At 35.7% G+C, this 17,010-nt stretch overlaps 1 protein-coding gene across 10 annotated transcripts in view; it reads right to left on the reverse strand.

The window, feature by feature from the left end:
• Positions 1 to 17,010, reverse strand: part of LOC102690903 (dachshund homolog 1) — a 183,290-nt gene that overhangs the window by 112,538 nt on the left and 53,742 nt on the right. The window lies entirely within an intron of this gene.

Here is a 17,010-nt window from a genome sequence, read left to right on the forward strand (position 1 = left end):
TTTAAATGGTATGAAGATTTAACTCTTTAGAATCAGAAGGGCAGAAGAAAGTAAAGACATATTTCAGTGACAATAGCAAGTGCCGCATAGACTTCAAAACTGTGAAAAGTAATGTCCCGTATGTTGTGCTTGGAAACCATTTCAAGCAAAATGTATTACATTTTATTTTAAATTTAGCTTTTCTTATTAAACAATATACAAGGCATGCAGCTTTGATAAAACAGAGAAATTGCAAGCAGTGATAAAATATTAGAAAAGTTAATAAACAAAGAAACCGTGTCCTCAGTGATAAATCTTCTGCATGTGCTCTTCTAACATTATAATTAATAACACTGACACTTGATTCCTGTATTACTTTGCTGCTATTATAGTTTTGTTTTGTGTATAGTTAGAGAAAACAAATAATGACCACATACTTTCACAATTAAAGAAAAAGAGGGCTGAAAGATTTGCATTAATTCACACAAAATACTCAACCACACCATAGCACTTGCAAGATTGTCAAATCTACTCCTTTAACCTAAAAAATAAGCTTAGAAAATTAAATGTATTCTGCATTTCAGGACATTCCTTTAGGTCTGTAGCATGCTAACTAACAAAGAGAATTAAATGCACATACCATAACTATATTATTAATATATGAAGTAAATGCATGAATGAAAACAGCATCCTGCATTCCAATAGTACGTTTTCTTTTTCTGCATCCTTTCATGTAGTAAAGTGGAACCCTACTGCTGAGATATTTATAGTCTCTCCTTATGGTTCAGCACTTAAGTAAACAGAAAAGCACATAGTAAACGGTGTTTGCCTCTGGGAAGTACTATAGATTAATATAAGTCTCTGTTAAATGGATTTCTTTTTTATTTAACTTCCCACTATTTCAGTAAATGTGTGCTCACACTTAAAGGCAGAACATTGCTGGCGCTAAATGTAACCGTGATATCACAAAGTTGTAAGGGATAGGAGGTAACATGTATTTAGAAAAAATGTTTTTTGCAGAGAAAAACAATCTAAAATGTCTATGACAATGAGTCACAAGATGATCTGTTGCATAACGTGCTTTTAAAATGCTTATTGACTTTACAAATCAGGGAGAGCTTACTCAGAATGCAGTGAGACTGGAACCTAGTAACACAAAGCAGGCTTTTTAAAGAACCAGAATTCCTGACCTTTAAAGTCTGAAAATGTACACAACAAATATATTCTTCTCTTCCATTTTGTCCTGAAGCATCCTTTCAGAAATGCTGGTTGTATTAAGCATGTAAAAACCATAAAACACTTGTTTTCCATGAAGTAGTTTCAGAATCAAACCTCATTCCTTTGCAGTGGTTAGGTTATCTGATTTTGCCATCCTTGTGAGAGCAAGTTATTCAAAAATGAGAGCTAAACAATAAATGAGCCAGATCAACAGAGAGCTGCTCTGAAATACAATTCTTCTTATTTCAGAGAGATGCCCTTTGATCTTACAGTGAAGATTGCAGATAAAAAATCTGCTGTTATCACTTTTACTGTCCTCAACTGAATTATTTACTAAAGGCCTCAACACAACTATATGATGGTAAAAGCAAGTTAAAAGCAAAATCCAATGAATTCTGTGTTTTTTAAAGACAAAACATGTCTAGAAAACTGTCTTGTGAAAGCCATGTTGTATAGACTGTATTACAAAACAAAATGAGCTACTGTAACATGGGTTGTATTTGTTTTTAATGCAGCCAAGATAAAAATGTCTGACACTCCACAACAGCAAAGAGTTTCACAAGCATTTTCACAATGATCTCTGGTTTTCTCCCTGGTTTGATTGACTACTCTAAATTAGCTGTTTTCATACTTCAGGACTTAGTTTCCAGTACAACCATTACTGGCTATGGAACTATAGTCCATTCAAACAGAACCAAATGAGTCTGACATGGTGACATGATCTCTCTACTTTGAGGCTCGTCAGATGTTCTGATGTAGTGCCTGTTATCCTTTTTGAAAAAGAAACATATTTAAGTTTGTTTGAAGAACACTTAAAATATTTTATACTTAGATACCCTGTCAATCTTTTCAATTTTTAAATAAAAATTGATTTTACAAGTCAAATGTTGACTTGTCATCATTTACTGGGGAGTCAATAATATTCTGCATAAAGCACATCTCACTCTTCACTGCCTGGTACGCTTCACATTCATCTTGGGGGACAAATCCCAGTGAATACACTGGCTTTGAGAAGTACATACTGTACAGCTTGGCTGGAGCAGCTTGTAGAGCACATCGGAGCACCATTCCTTACTGAGAGCGTTGGAAAATGGCTACTCACAGTACGAGAGAACTGCTAGAGGAAGTGAGATGTTCATAAAACAAGAAACAGTGTGATGCTTTCATGGATTTGTTTCCTTTGGTTAATTTGATTTTTAGCTAATTATCTAAATTAATAAATACTAATATTTGTTTTAACTCTTTATACCATTACTGTCATTTTAACCTGAAGGGATCATGTCTCATGAGCATAAATGACTAGGCACCAGTCCTCCTCACAGACAAATCATCTCAAATATACTTTCAGTCATACAGTGTTCTTATTTGCCATAAAATGTTGCAGAGCTCATTTAATGTGAAAAGCAAATCTAACACTGGGAAGGCTAGAATCACAAGGGACGAATAGAAGTCCATACTGTCAAAACAATGAAACGTGATTTTGGTTGATGAAAATACGCATGGTGGCCCAGAGGCACGGGGGTCAGCATTACTGTCTCACAGAGCTGGGGCCCTGGGTTCAAGTCTGGACCTCGGTGCTACCAGTTTGGAGTCTGTAAGTTTTCCCCATGTGTGAATGCGTTTCCTCTGGGTGCTCTGGTTTCCTCACAGTCCAAAGTCATGCTGGTGGGTTAAATCAGTTTGTGCTCTGTGATGGACTGATGTCCTGTCCAGGGTGTGTGTCTGTGTGTGTGTGCCCTGTGATGGACTGGTGTCCTATCCAGGGTGTGTGTCTGTGTGTGTGTGCCCTGTGGTGGACTGGTGTCCTGTCCAGGTGTACCCTGCCTTGTACTGTACCTGATGTTTACCAGGATAGGCTCTGACTCCCAGCAACCATGTACTGCTTAAAGCCAGCTCAGCGGGTGTGAGCCTGGTCAATACCTGGATGGGAGACGTCCTGGGAAAAACTAAAGTTGCTGCTGGAAGAGGTGTTAGAAGGGCCAGTAGAGGGTGTCTTCAGATGAGACATAAAACCGAGGTCCTGACTGTGGTCATTAAAAATCCCAAGGAGTTCCTTGAAAATATGGTCATATTTCTCATTGGCCTTTACCAATCATGGCCTCCTAATGACACCTGAAGAAGGCTCCACGGCCATAACATTGTGTTTTCTTTTCTCTTTTTTTCAGCATGGAATAAACCTATTACTTGTTCCTTATGGCCTCCTAATGATCCCCATCTCTGAACTGGCCCCATCACTCTGTTCTCCTCCGCACTGTGTGGAGAACATACTGGCGCACTATGACTACCGTCTCATCATCCAGTTTGGGCTGCACATTGGTGGTGGTGGAGGGGAGTCCCAATTACATGTAAAGCACTTTGAGAGTGGTGTTCAGAAAAGAGCTATTTAAGTGTAAAGAATTATTATTATAAATCAAAGAATAGAGTATAACCCGATTACACTGATATGATCTGGTTCAGAATATGCAAGGCAAAAGCAACCCTACTAATGTAGCCCAGGAATACCAGAGCCTCAAGATGCTCTAACCCATGAATGGAACTGATCTGGCTCTTGGAACTGATAGAATCAGTCGCATGAACAGGGAATGAAGTGGGTCTGTAGCTCATGGCAGGTCCACGCAGTCATGACAGCATGCAGACACACAGAAAGGCAGCCCAATGGGTGCAAGGTCCATCACAGGGCACTCACAGACCCACCCACAGACACTCATGCCAGTTTTCCCAGAAGCCAATTATCCTACCAGTATGTCTTTAGACAGTGGGAGGAAACAGGAGCAGCAGGAGGAAACCACATGAATACGGGAAGAATATAAAAATGTGACGCAGACAGCAGCCCAGGAACAGACCCCAGGACCCCAGCGCTGTGGGCAGTCACGCAAACCATGCACCACTGTGCCGCCGAGCTCCTAACTACTTAAACTAAGCAGTTGCAGAGGAGCTGCTGGCAGAGATGGGTCGCCAGTGAGGAACGCAGTTCACGGGGGCAGTAGAATTGCTGAAAATGACTCCAACCCAATGAAAAGCACCACGTAAACGCAATGACGTTTTTAATTGGGCGATAAAGCTCCTCAGCACTCATTCTGGCAGTGATGCAAGTCGGTACCTGTCAATCTTCCCTCAGTAGCTTGAGGAGATGCTGTGTCCTGCTCACTTTGCTACAGTATGTGACGACTCCACATGGACGCAAACACTGTTAGGAACTAGAGGCAGGAAAAAGCACCCAGTGAAAGCCTTCCGGATAGGAACAGAGTTGTTTCGGAGGCAAGAGCTTGATATTTTTGTTAATTAATTGTTATCCCTTTCTGAGGTTAAAATTTGCAGCAAAATAACATCTGTAAGAAGCTTTGTGAATCTGGTATGCGGTTCTTATGAAAGGATTTATAATATTCATTAGAACATAATTAACTCCATTAGATTAATATTTGCCATCTATAGAGCAGTTGCAGCCAGCAAACATCCAAATTAACACAAAGAAAAGGATGCAATATGTTAATAATTTGCTATATGCTACTCCTTACACTGAAAAATAAACTACTGTAATTTACAAAAACAACTGCTTAGGTTTTTCTAATCCAAAAGGATATTTTTTTTAATGCATCAGTAAAAAACTGAAGTTCAGTTTTAAGGGAATTTCAAGGAAGGATTCAGCTGTCATTCTGCAAGTTTATGATCAGAATCTAAACAATAGAAGGACTCGCTGAAACTCAATACTTGTTTCTCAATCTGCATCATCTTTTTCCATCACCTCTATAATAATCGTTTATGTTCCCCCAAAAAACAAGACTCACATAACAAATCACAGGAGAAACCTTGACTTTTAATAGAATGCAATATGTTTAATTAAGGTTCTGGGTTTAAATATGAATTACCATGAATTACTATGCTATTTTGTTTGTTGTTGAAATGTTGAGGTCTTTGGAAGAGCAAGTGTAACTACTCCTTTTACTAAATGACATCAGTATCCAGCCAGGAACATCTGTGCTTTTCTTTGGAGGCGATCAGAGGGTATTCTGATGTTTACAGTATAGATAATCGCTGGGTTTATACAGTACTCCTGACTTCAATTTAGGAAGAAATAGACCACACTTGCTCTAGGGTCCAAGGCAGCAATATGTTACAAATGCAGGATTTCTGCCTTTTTTGTTTTGTAACCATGGCAAAAGAAAATAGCAATGAACTTTCCCTGAACCTTGCTTCTTTTAATGGACTTGGTCCATGGTGACCCAGCAGTGCAAGCTGGAACCTGATACTATCGGATAGACTGCTGCTCAAGCAATCAGATTAAAGGCAAACTATACACTCCATTACAGTACCAATTTCAACACAACAAAGCCATTAGAGCACAACAGCCTATTTCTATTAATCATTCCATCTTTTTTCACTCTGTTTATAAGGAACCTATAATTAAGTTAAACATAAAATACCACTATGTCATATTACCTTTGATCTTTGAGTGAAGCCAGTGGTTTCGCAGGGTTAAAGACGCTGCATCACTCAGATAAGTAACCTTATATTTTTCACATTCATCATTTTTTTAAATTTTATTTTTAACTACTTTTTATCATCATTTGAAATTCTTCTGTATGTAATTATTTGCAGATAGCCAGCCTATTAAAAGTAATGCAAACAAAATTATTCGCTCATTTTATTTTTATGCAAGTAGAAAGTATCTTTCTATTTTAGTTAAGAGTCTATCTAAACGGCACAACAGTTTTTATAATGTTTTAATTTGTCTAATATACATAATAGTAGTCATTTAGTAGTAGTAGCTGCACTATATTATATTTATTTTCATGTCATTTGTAGTCCTTTATTGGGAAAATGGAATAAAAAAATATCCCATTTTTATCTGCAAGTATAACCTTAACTGTTGGGAACTGCATTTCAAAACATAAGAAGAAGCAGTGCTTTACAAAGAAGGCTGTGTGAGAATGGAACAAGTTACTCAGCCATGTTGCAGGAGCTGATACCCTGGTTTGTTATCTTCAGATCAATTAGTTTCTAAAATCCCAATGAGCTAGACAGTCAGATTGGCCTCCTTTTGTAAGAACATTTTAGAATGGGCTCATGTAAAGGTGTATAACATTTTTTGTTTTATCAAAATTTACAGCACCACAGTGCCTCATTTCTACAGAGCATTCTAGAACAGAATGCGCCTGAACTCAGATTATACTCCTGCTTCTCTAAATAAAGGCCTTCCCAGCATACCACCAATCAGACCTTATAAAATATTAACTCAATGTCATTGCCCTTTTAAAATCTCTCACCTAGAATTCCCTAATTGTTCCTTTTCTTTATCTCTCTGTACCAGAGAGTAAATAAATTAACAAAATAGCTTTTATCGCACAGAATAACCTTTTAACTGAGGGATTATCGCTGGTTTATTTTTCATTTCTTTTACAGCAGATAGCAGTGCATGCCTCATTGATTAGTTTGCTGAGGTGGTGACCAGCAACGAAAACAAGGTCTTTCTGAAATTACCAGGAAGTAAAGGCTTTTTTATTTTAAATGCAGTCTTTAAAATAATAATATATTTTGCAGAAATTACTAGAGACGTTCTGTATATGGGGCAAAGAAAGCGTTGAATCAAAGTTTTTATATTTTTAGTTAAATAAAGTTTTGCTTGTAATGCACATAGATCCCAAGAGCTTTTATCTGTGTTTGCTAAAGGATAAAATATTTCTGTTATAAATAAGCAACCTTTTACAATCAGTAAGATAAGATAATGTCGTTGGTACAAAGCAATTATGCAACAAGTTAATATCAGATACAACTTTGACAATATTAATATTAAAAAACTTCTGTAAAGTTTTTTGAGGGTTAGAAATACTAAAACAACTGTAACCACTCATGAGTTTTAAGTATCTCATAAACAGTTTTACTATACTCTACAATATTTACATTATTGATTTTTTTATTTAATTAATTATATTTATTTATACCATATCTTAAAGTGATGAGTATCCTGTTTGGAAATATACTTCAGGGTTTAGGACAACAATCTATCTTGTGAACATAAAAGCGATAATATACATTATAGTATATGAAACTGAATACAAATCAGTATATTCTATCAATATTTGCATTCACTTAATTTAAGACACAGTTTTACAAATTATTTTACTTTTGTCAGAATCAACCACAAACAAACATAATGGATAGATCTTAGAACAAGAAAAGGCTTACTTGATATTGCATTTTTTTGCAACCTTGCACCGTGAAAATAAAATGACAATTGCTTTGCAAGCACTCTTTTAATGCGGCACCATATTTCAGTATTAAACACAACCTATAGATACATATTTAGTATATTTAGATAAGAGAATCTGCAAGCAAATGAGAAGATCACAAAAAAGGTCAAACAGTGACACATAACAGGCTATTATGCTCTCTGTACAGTATTTATCAATTCTTACTGTGATCTCTTTATCAACAAGTTGATTTGCATTGAGCGGCCACAGGTTTATCTCAATCAGCTTTCCCTCACACCTGTCAAATGTTCATTCACCCAGGTAGCTGGAGCTGTGTTATCAGATAGAGATAGATGGATTATGTGTAAGCACTTTATATAAAAACCCTCTTCTTTTTTATTACCAGGAACAGCTGCTTCCTGCGGTAAACTCTTTACTTTTGTTCTGAACAATAAATTAGATCAAATGCAGAAAATCAAAAAGGGAAATGTTACCTTGAGCTCTACAGACCTTTTAATGCAGCCCGCAGACCTCTCAACAGCCTTGAACTAGCTTGATACATTCAGCCCAAAAAAGTTACCAAAAAACCAAGTGTTCTTCCTGTTCAGTTTTGTAACTATATTATTTATTGATAAAAACAGGTTTGCAGGAACGTTATAATGTTTTGACTGCGGAAGAAATCACCCTAGGGGAGTTTTTAAAATCTGTTTACATTTCTTTGTATTTTTAGAAACTCACTTGCTCTGTAGATATAAGAAATACGCATATTCATTAATTAATTTTAAAAATGCACATTGCTTTTTAAGGACTGCTCAGCCTACTGTACTTTAGATTTCATTGAAACAGTATCAGTGAAAACAACAGCAGTTTGTAAAATTAACCTTGAACAGCTGGTTCTTATTTTATTAATGCAGTTACAGCAAGGCCATACGAATCTCTATGACTATAAATAGTTCAAACTTATTCAGAAAACTGTAACAGTTGAAGAAGATCATAGATAGATGTTTACCATTTACATGTTTTCAATTTACAAGTTTAAAAGTTTAAGTACTCCCTTATTAATAAATACAATTTCAGTTCCAAGGATTATTTCTGAGATGGTATAGTGTCATTGATTTAATAGAATAACACCTATTTTTATAAAGCATAATACATCATTATTAGACAAAGCTTATTCCATGATTGTGTTCACTAATTATAAGGCACAAGAATTATTGTGTATCACTTATATTACCACTAATAAGGAATGAACAGACTTTGTACATCATGGGAATTGATGAAGATTGCCTAATTGGTTAGCTTTTTCATTCCTAATGGACAATATTCTTAATTAAACAAGATACTTTACCAAATGTTATAAATCAGATATGGCTAAAAGTAAATGCAGTTAATCAAATGTATTAAAATTAGCAGTTCCAGGAAAGTCAAAATGAGATTTGTAGATATGACTTTTCTCAATATTTATTAATTGCAGTCCCATTGGTTAACAAAACAGACCAGGTCTTATCTTCAAATTGTAAGAAAATTTCATCTAACTGGTTTGACTGATCTTTCATTTTCATGAACCGCAATGCATGTGAAACAAGTCTTCAAAAACAAGGCTTTAAAAACTTACTAGTCAGGGTGCCTTTGAGGATATTTAATTAAAATCTAATCCTGCATTCATTAAGGCTCACATAAATTAAGCTGTCATTCATAAGATTTATGGATTCTCATTTGCATATTGCATACAATTCATCAATTACTCAAGTATGAAAGGAGCACATTTCCCTTGGAGCTGCCTGCTACCCTGCCAACATTTGAAATGAGAGAAAGAGCAAGACTGTCAGGCATTCGAACAAACTTTCCTCAGAATGTCTGCTCCTTGATTAATCTAATTTTCTAGCCATCTTTTACAAGATTTTACAACAGTCCAGCTGCAGTTTCCAATTATTTCTCCTGTCTTTACAACAAACTTTCTCGTTGTTTTTAGGAGCTACTGAATACAGGGGTGATTATTATATGTTAATGATTTGGACTGGTTGTTTTCATTATATTGTTTTTTTAAACAAGCAATCTGTGAATAAATTGCTTTGTTACAAAATTCTAAGAGTTTACTCACATCTGGGTACACATACTATAAAAGACCTTTAATCTCAAACTTGCAAATGAAATGTTTTAAAGGACAAAAAGGAAAAAGTAAGCACATTTAAGTATTTCACATACACTTTTTCACAAATTATTTCATAGCAACTGTTTAATAATCACTAGCTATTACTAAGTTCTTTTCGAAATTGAGCAATGTTCAGAGCTACATGAACAACGTCTATAGAATAATAATGTATTTCCTGTCACATTTCAACTACTAAGTTCTTTGACAGACTAAAAGTGGAAGAGTTACTGCCAAACAAATAAAATCTCCCTTTTTGGACACTACGATGGGAAACACAGTATGGAACTAGAAAGTACTTAAAACAGACCATGCATGAATATATCTTAAAGTCTGGAAAAACAAACAGATGACTCTCAAAGTTTAATCTGAAGTATTAATATTCATTAATATGAATGTTTAATAAAAAACGTGTTTAGCCTCCAAAAAGACCTGTTAATCTATTTGCTTATTTTACTTGCCATCCTGGTATTTTGGTGTAAATTACATCAAGTTATTCCTAGGATGGTGCTAGTCTTTCCCATTTTTTTCACTTGACCCCAGCTCTTTACATTTCAATGTTTTCTCAGCAGGTATTGTGAGATCAAGATTCCTCATAATAGCAAAAACTGTCACCTGTTTTTTTTATTATTAATAATAATGATTTTCATTAATAGTAGTAATATTAATAAGAATAATACATAATTTATTAGTTTACGTTGCATATTTTACAGTGAATCTCAATGAGCTTTGCTTAAAACGATAAAAGAGAAGTCAATAAACACAAAATTGCGAAGAAGGACAAAGATACAGTAGGTAAGCAAACAATTTATAGTACTGGAAGTTGATAGGTAGAGAAGGACATCAGGAAGGATGTTATCTCTGTTCTTTCAAACTGTCATTAAACTGCAAAATTTTGAATTCAGCAACCAATAAAACTGAGAACCATTTAGTTTAAGGTACTTTTTATTCATACTGTATAGTCACAAAGCTGAGTTGGGCAATCACTGTCTTTTGTGATGTGTTTTATCAGCACTCTATCAGCATTTAAAGTTTACATATCAGGCTTTGCAACATTTTAATAAACGGGTTGCATTAACCTCTGTGTTATATATTCAATGCTAGTACTACAAAGACAAACTTGTCCTAGCAAAACGATTATTTCCAAATTAAATCCCAAATCCTGGCAGAAGAATACACAGGCTTTAAGAAATGAAAACTAACTAAGCCTTCCTGGAGGATATTTAATCTGTTCCCCATAGTAAGGAATATGAATAGCTGAAATAAAGCTGCAATTTATTAATTCACTCTATTATTTTGGGATATTACAGCTAAAACTCAGCTAAGATAGTTTTAATTATTAAAAATGTTGTTGTGTGACTGTAATTGGACTACTTATCAGAATTCCAAGCTAAATACAAATATCATCAAGGCTAAAAGAGAATAATCTAAATCTTAAAATAGTTGTCAGATTAATTCCTGCACCATTTTAAAACAGTAAAACATATGAGGAAACCATCTGTGAATTTATTCTCTGAACAAAGGCGAGTCAAGTGCTTTTATTGATAATACATTGCAATGCATAAGGAATACATGCAAATGCCTGATTTTGAAATTGGAACTATTGATATCACTCCAAAGCTAAAAATATACCAAACCCATTTTATTATTGTATATTTTTAGGAACTTGAAGATGACACAAGAGACATGTTTTAGTTCAGCAGGAACTTTTGCATTATCGCCATGTAAAAACATCATCCACACACACAGTTCAACAACAAGAAGAAAAGGTTACAATGTATGGCCACATCATTAGCCCTTTCATTAACTAGAAAAAAAATATCCTTGCTGAGACAAACATTCTTTATGTACAAGTTAAACAGGAAGTCCTCAATGATTAGCATTAATTGGACTATGCATCAGAATCCTGTGTGAAACATTAAACAAAAATGATCTGCTGTTTATGCTCTTTTTTCCTTTTTAATAATTAATGAAATGTAAATAATCGAGGGAGTCCACAGTGCCTCATATTAGGAGCGGAAGGGAGATGTTTACATAATACTAGGAACCTCTCTGTATAGAAGAAGGCTACGAATCTGGCCCGTTTTCCCTGTTCAAAGTCAGAAATAATGGTGCCTGCTCCCCAGAGCCTTAGCTGCAAGAACTGTTTGCATATTTAGTTATTGTTTACGCTGCTCCAGTCATCTGCTGAAGTTCATTCTGATGTGGCCCTGATCAATTCTGCCAGCTGTGCTTAAATGCTGTTTACAATAATAACATCACAGTGCATTTTTATTCAGAAACAACAGTTCTGACAGCACCTCGGCACATTCACAAGAAAACGCGCGCACGATAAATAAGAATCAAAGTAAAACTCTTAAGTAGAACATTGGGGATCTATCGGTATGTCCTCATGCTCATTTCAAAGGCACCTTTGTCTGCATTCACAGAGAATACATATTTATGAACAGAGAACACAGGAGCTCAATGCAGCTTTTATTCCCCTCCCATCCTGAAACATTCACCCAAAATCAGAAGATGAAACTTGACTCACAGGACTGACAAGAGTGCAGCACAATCAGGAAGAGGACAGAAAAGATGCGTACGCTCTAAAAAAAAAACCTTCGGTCTCCCATTGAGTCTCTTGTGGGATAAATTAATTGAGAATGGCATAAAAGTTTACTTTCATTCCCACTGACAGATAGGCATCTACTGCCAAACACGCAGCGATGCTTGATAGAACCTGGAACATTTAAACCTGGCTAATAACAATTACTTCAGACAAGGCTCATCTGGTCTGTGGCCTATGCGAGGGCACTCCGCTTCTCACTAAGTAAATTACCACTATATTCCTCAAAGCTGCGGATGCTATTTAAGCTTCATAAGAAGAAGTGCTGCTTTAAGCCGTAAAAGCGAATTGTTGAACTCAGCAAATCCAGACAAAACTGTTGGTGTCCTCCCACAAAATTACATAATTTTTAATGTATGGCTTCACTTTATAGACATAAATCCTCAGCAAGATATCACCAGAGTTTTCTGATAAATTGTTTGCAACATTCTAGAGACTAAACCCCTCAATTCCACCTTCTAATAACTCTGAGGCACTGGAGATGTGACAGTATGATGAATATCACAACAGACAGCTCCAATATGGCACAATTTTACCAGATCAATATCTCACTGCAATATAAGAAAAAAGGAGCTGATATTAGTCTACACAGTGTATTACAGATGAGGTACATTTCTTCTTTCTGCACTCATGCTGAACCTGAGCAATATTTCATAGATGTCTGAAATGGTTTACACACTCGTACATGCCGTGGAAACTAATCATTGTTGCAGCATCTGTTTAAAATTATTATTGCACATATAGCTTAAAACTCCTTGTACAACACGAGCATGTACTTGGAAATAAGCTGTAGTACTGAGAGCATGCATGATGTTGCAGTCAATTATTTATGAGAAACCAAAAAGTTCCTTCATATGTTAATAAAAGATCATAATACTCATAAGGGATCTAAGCTCTTTAGAACAGTGCAAAGTGATTGTAAGATCCCAGATGCTTTTTAATAATTAAAAAAGCTTTTCCACAGCATCCCAATCCATTTAATGGCACAGTAAGGATAAAGCCGTATAAACACTTGCAAACAGATTGCTTGAGTGATTACTTCACTAGAGAGTATGTTTAGACAGCCACGTTGGCTAATGTTTTAACCAAAAAAAAATGGTTACTGGAGCTTAAGAATGCCAATCATTCAATAAAAAGAAATAATAAAGAATCAGATGAATGATTGCTTGGTGAGGTAACAAAATTGTGCATAGAGCAAGACTCTGACACAGTTTTAATAGTGTTACAATCCATGCTTAAAACCACTGGAATGTTCTGCTTTTGATACTTTTCTCAAACAGGAGGCCTCATTACATATGGGTTAGGAGCAGCCTTGATGTCAACGCATATCTGGAAAACAAAGATTAAAGGCAGGAGCTCTGATCGCTTGGGATCCCACGAAAGAAGGCCAGAGAAACGGAAGTTCTCGAGTACTGCAGGTGGCTTGTGGAAACATGAGCAACATAAGGACCACCATCCGCCCTCCAGCCACGATGAAGAATATCAGGTGTCACAGTCTTGTTTTGCAGTGACTTTTACCTCATTCAGCTTTGTGGGTTGGCTAACTCAGGCATCGGCATCACGTTTAGCGGGCTTGCCCAAGACAAAGCCCAAATCCCACAAGAGCCATTACACAGGCCCCCTCCTGGAGCCCAGGTCCTTGGTCTCAGCCGTAAAAGACATCAGCTTAGCGAAACGGGAAGCTTGTTTATGTTCCCACAGGGAACTTCAGCAGGGGAAGGTGATGATGGCACGACAGGACTGGGTTACAGGAATTACATGAACACTAGAATAGCAATAACATTACACACACTTTCATACCAACAGCTTTGAGTGTCTGTTAGCTTCCCATCTTGCTTGCACAACCTTTCTGAAATTGCCATCACTCATCTAGATTTGCAGGTAACCCCTCTCCCAACGTACAAGCTTCCTTATCGTTTTTGTTTCTATTATATATACTGTACATTGTTGAGTCTCACTTCACTTATTAATCTCATCACATCACATCAGAACCACTAAACCTACTCAGACCATTTGAATCCTTACCAAACAAACCTAAATTATTTTCATATTATTTCACATTAATAGGAGTTTTAGACTGGACCCCAACACGATTGCATTTATCTAAAAGGTTAGAGTTTTATAAATACTTCCAATATATACCTCTAACAGGATTTTAGCTTAACCCTTGTGTTAAAGAAATCAAGGCCAAAGACAGAAAGTGCAGATCTAGTGGTTTATTGGAAAAAAAAACATTCTAATCTCTTTTATTAACTATCAAAAATCAAGATAAGAAAAATATTAAAAGGGTCACAAAAAACTGCATTGCAAATTTTCATAATGCGCAATATCTTCTCTCACCAGGGAGCTGCTCAGGGCCCCTGAGCTGTCGCCAGCAATAGGACTGCTCCATGGTGAGAGCTCAAGGTTCGTTAAATGCTATTAAAGGAACACAGTATCCCTTGTGCAGAAAACTTGTCAGCATTTCATTAGAGACTGATAAACATATAATGCATAAGTGTCAAACATAGTGTGTGCTTTCTGACAGACTGGCAGGAAGAGTATTTTGGGATCACTTTGCTGCAATAATTCCCATGCACAAGGCTGACAGAATTAATGATTTCGAAGGCGGGACGTCACAGTCGGAATAAAGAGCATTTGAATGTCCCTGTGAAAACGGTTACGATTTCATACGGAGAATGAACTGGCCAGCTGATTCTGAGAATAAGGCCGTATCAAACTAGCTTTACAGATGGCAAAAAATCAATCTCGCATATTATATAGAAGATAAAGATTTGTTTTAGGTTAAAATTTGAAATGATTTAAAAATATGAATAGCTATCACTAATTTCTATCCTCCTATTCAAACTGTTATTTTTGCTCCATCTGTGACAAAAAAGCATAATAAAGCACAAAGTTCTTGTGCAAACATATTTTGTAAAGACAGAAGATGGCTTAAAATGACAAATAATGACTTAGTACAAATTCTACAATTTTGCCACAGCTGAAATGTGATGACAAGTTGATGACAAGTAATACAAATGATTTTTACCAGCCTTAAACGTTAAATCCTTTCTTCTGTCCAGTTCATGAAGACTACATTAGAAACTGCACAAATATAACACTGGAATGCACAGGCCCAAAAATGGACAAAGAAAATAGTTTGTACAATTATTATTATTGTTATTATATTATTATTTTTATTATTATGATATATATAATTATTATTAAATAACAACATTTTAGGAACTGTACATTATATTAATACTGCATAACTGGGGGCAAAATAATTTCGATTTTTTTTTCAGTTACATAACTGATATACAGTAAAGCATATATACACTTTTTAATAAAATTTTCAGATATTTATTTTTAATAGCCTACACTCCAGCATTTTTTACAAGCACACTTTTCATATCCATACTGTATGTGTAACTAGAAAAGAACAGGCTGTGAAATGCACTATATGATAAATGTATGGCAATGAACTGTTGAAACTGTAGGAAACTTAATTGCATACGTGCCAGCTGAGTATCAATAAAGTTAGCTAATAAAGCAGCAAGAACAGAGGCAAAAGTTGCTGTTGTTTAATATTTCAAATCCCAGTTGAGAAATAAAAACCACATCACATATTGAGAACAAAAATTAGTAAACACATTCAAGAAGAGAAAGCAGAACTATGTCATAAAACACCAGGTGGTTATATAGATATTTATGTGTGTTAGGTTTTTTTTAAGCTGTAAAGTCATTAATATTGTATATGGGTATAAAAGAGATGGGAACATGGTATCCATTTTATATTTGATATTCATAGTTGCACTAAAAAGACAGGATGCACTGCAAGGGGTTATGGTATTTAAAGGATAAATCCATACTCCAAACACATGCAGCAAATACTTGGAAACAGCTCAAACATCTTGGGAAAATAGCCACTAAAAACGCTAACAAAATACATACACTGCAATAATAAAAGCTGAACGAGTAATCTGACTTGAAACAATTACCGTAAAAACGCAAGTAATCGGTTAGTGACAGTTACTAACTCGATCTTTTTTCAGAAATAACTGGAGTTTAATAATTAAAAACGTGTCAGGTGAAAGTCCGACTAGCTCCCTCCCAGTATAAGTTCTCACATTCCACTCTTTGTTCATCTTATTAACCTCCTAGCTGCACAGTGAGTCTTTAAATGAAATCTTTAGCCCCTTACATGTGAAATTAAAACTACAGTCCCTTGAGCAATTTTAATTATTCTTGTTCTAAAAAACTTCCACTTTGTCTGCCTTTTTTATTACAAAGTTACCGACTCCCACTCAGATAATGTATTTGCCAGGCTCTGTCATGCTTCACTCCATTGAGCCTTTTTTTCTGCAGCCCTGTTAAATTCTCACCTTGCTCTGCCCTTGTCGTCAACTCGTTCAAGCACAAAGCAAGGAGCAAGGGAGTGTTTACTCATTTCCCAAGTACATTATCTCACACATTAATCACCAGGCTAGAACTTCTGGACAACTGCAAATCTGTTACATTGCATTTGACTGCATTACCCTGAAGTTTTACGCTAACAGTTTGGAAGTGGGGTTTGCCTGTTCTGGTTTATGTATAATAGGAATGGAAACAGCAGGCTAATCTTTTCAATTTTAAGTGGTTTAAGCCATTTGACTGTGAAAGGGCCTATGAAACAAGTAATTTGTTAAATAATAAACATATACAACATTAAAATGCATGATAAGAAAAAATAGGATTCAGTGTTTCTAATTAGACAGAATTAATTGCTTGTAAAGTGCATTTACACACTGAAAAAAATATAGAATAGGGTCCTTATGGATTGCCTAAAACCATGTCCTACCAATATACCCCCTCCTCCTGTTATTCTGATTTTTCATGGGCCCTTT

The sequence above is a fragment of the Lepisosteus oculatus genome, chromosome 15 (genome assembly GCF_040954835.1).
Source record: "Lepisosteus oculatus isolate fLepOcu1 chromosome 15, fLepOcu1.hap2, whole genome shotgun sequence".
In the NCBI taxonomy this organism is placed as follows: domain Eukaryota; kingdom Metazoa; phylum Chordata; class Actinopteri; order Semionotiformes; family Lepisosteidae; genus Lepisosteus; species Lepisosteus oculatus.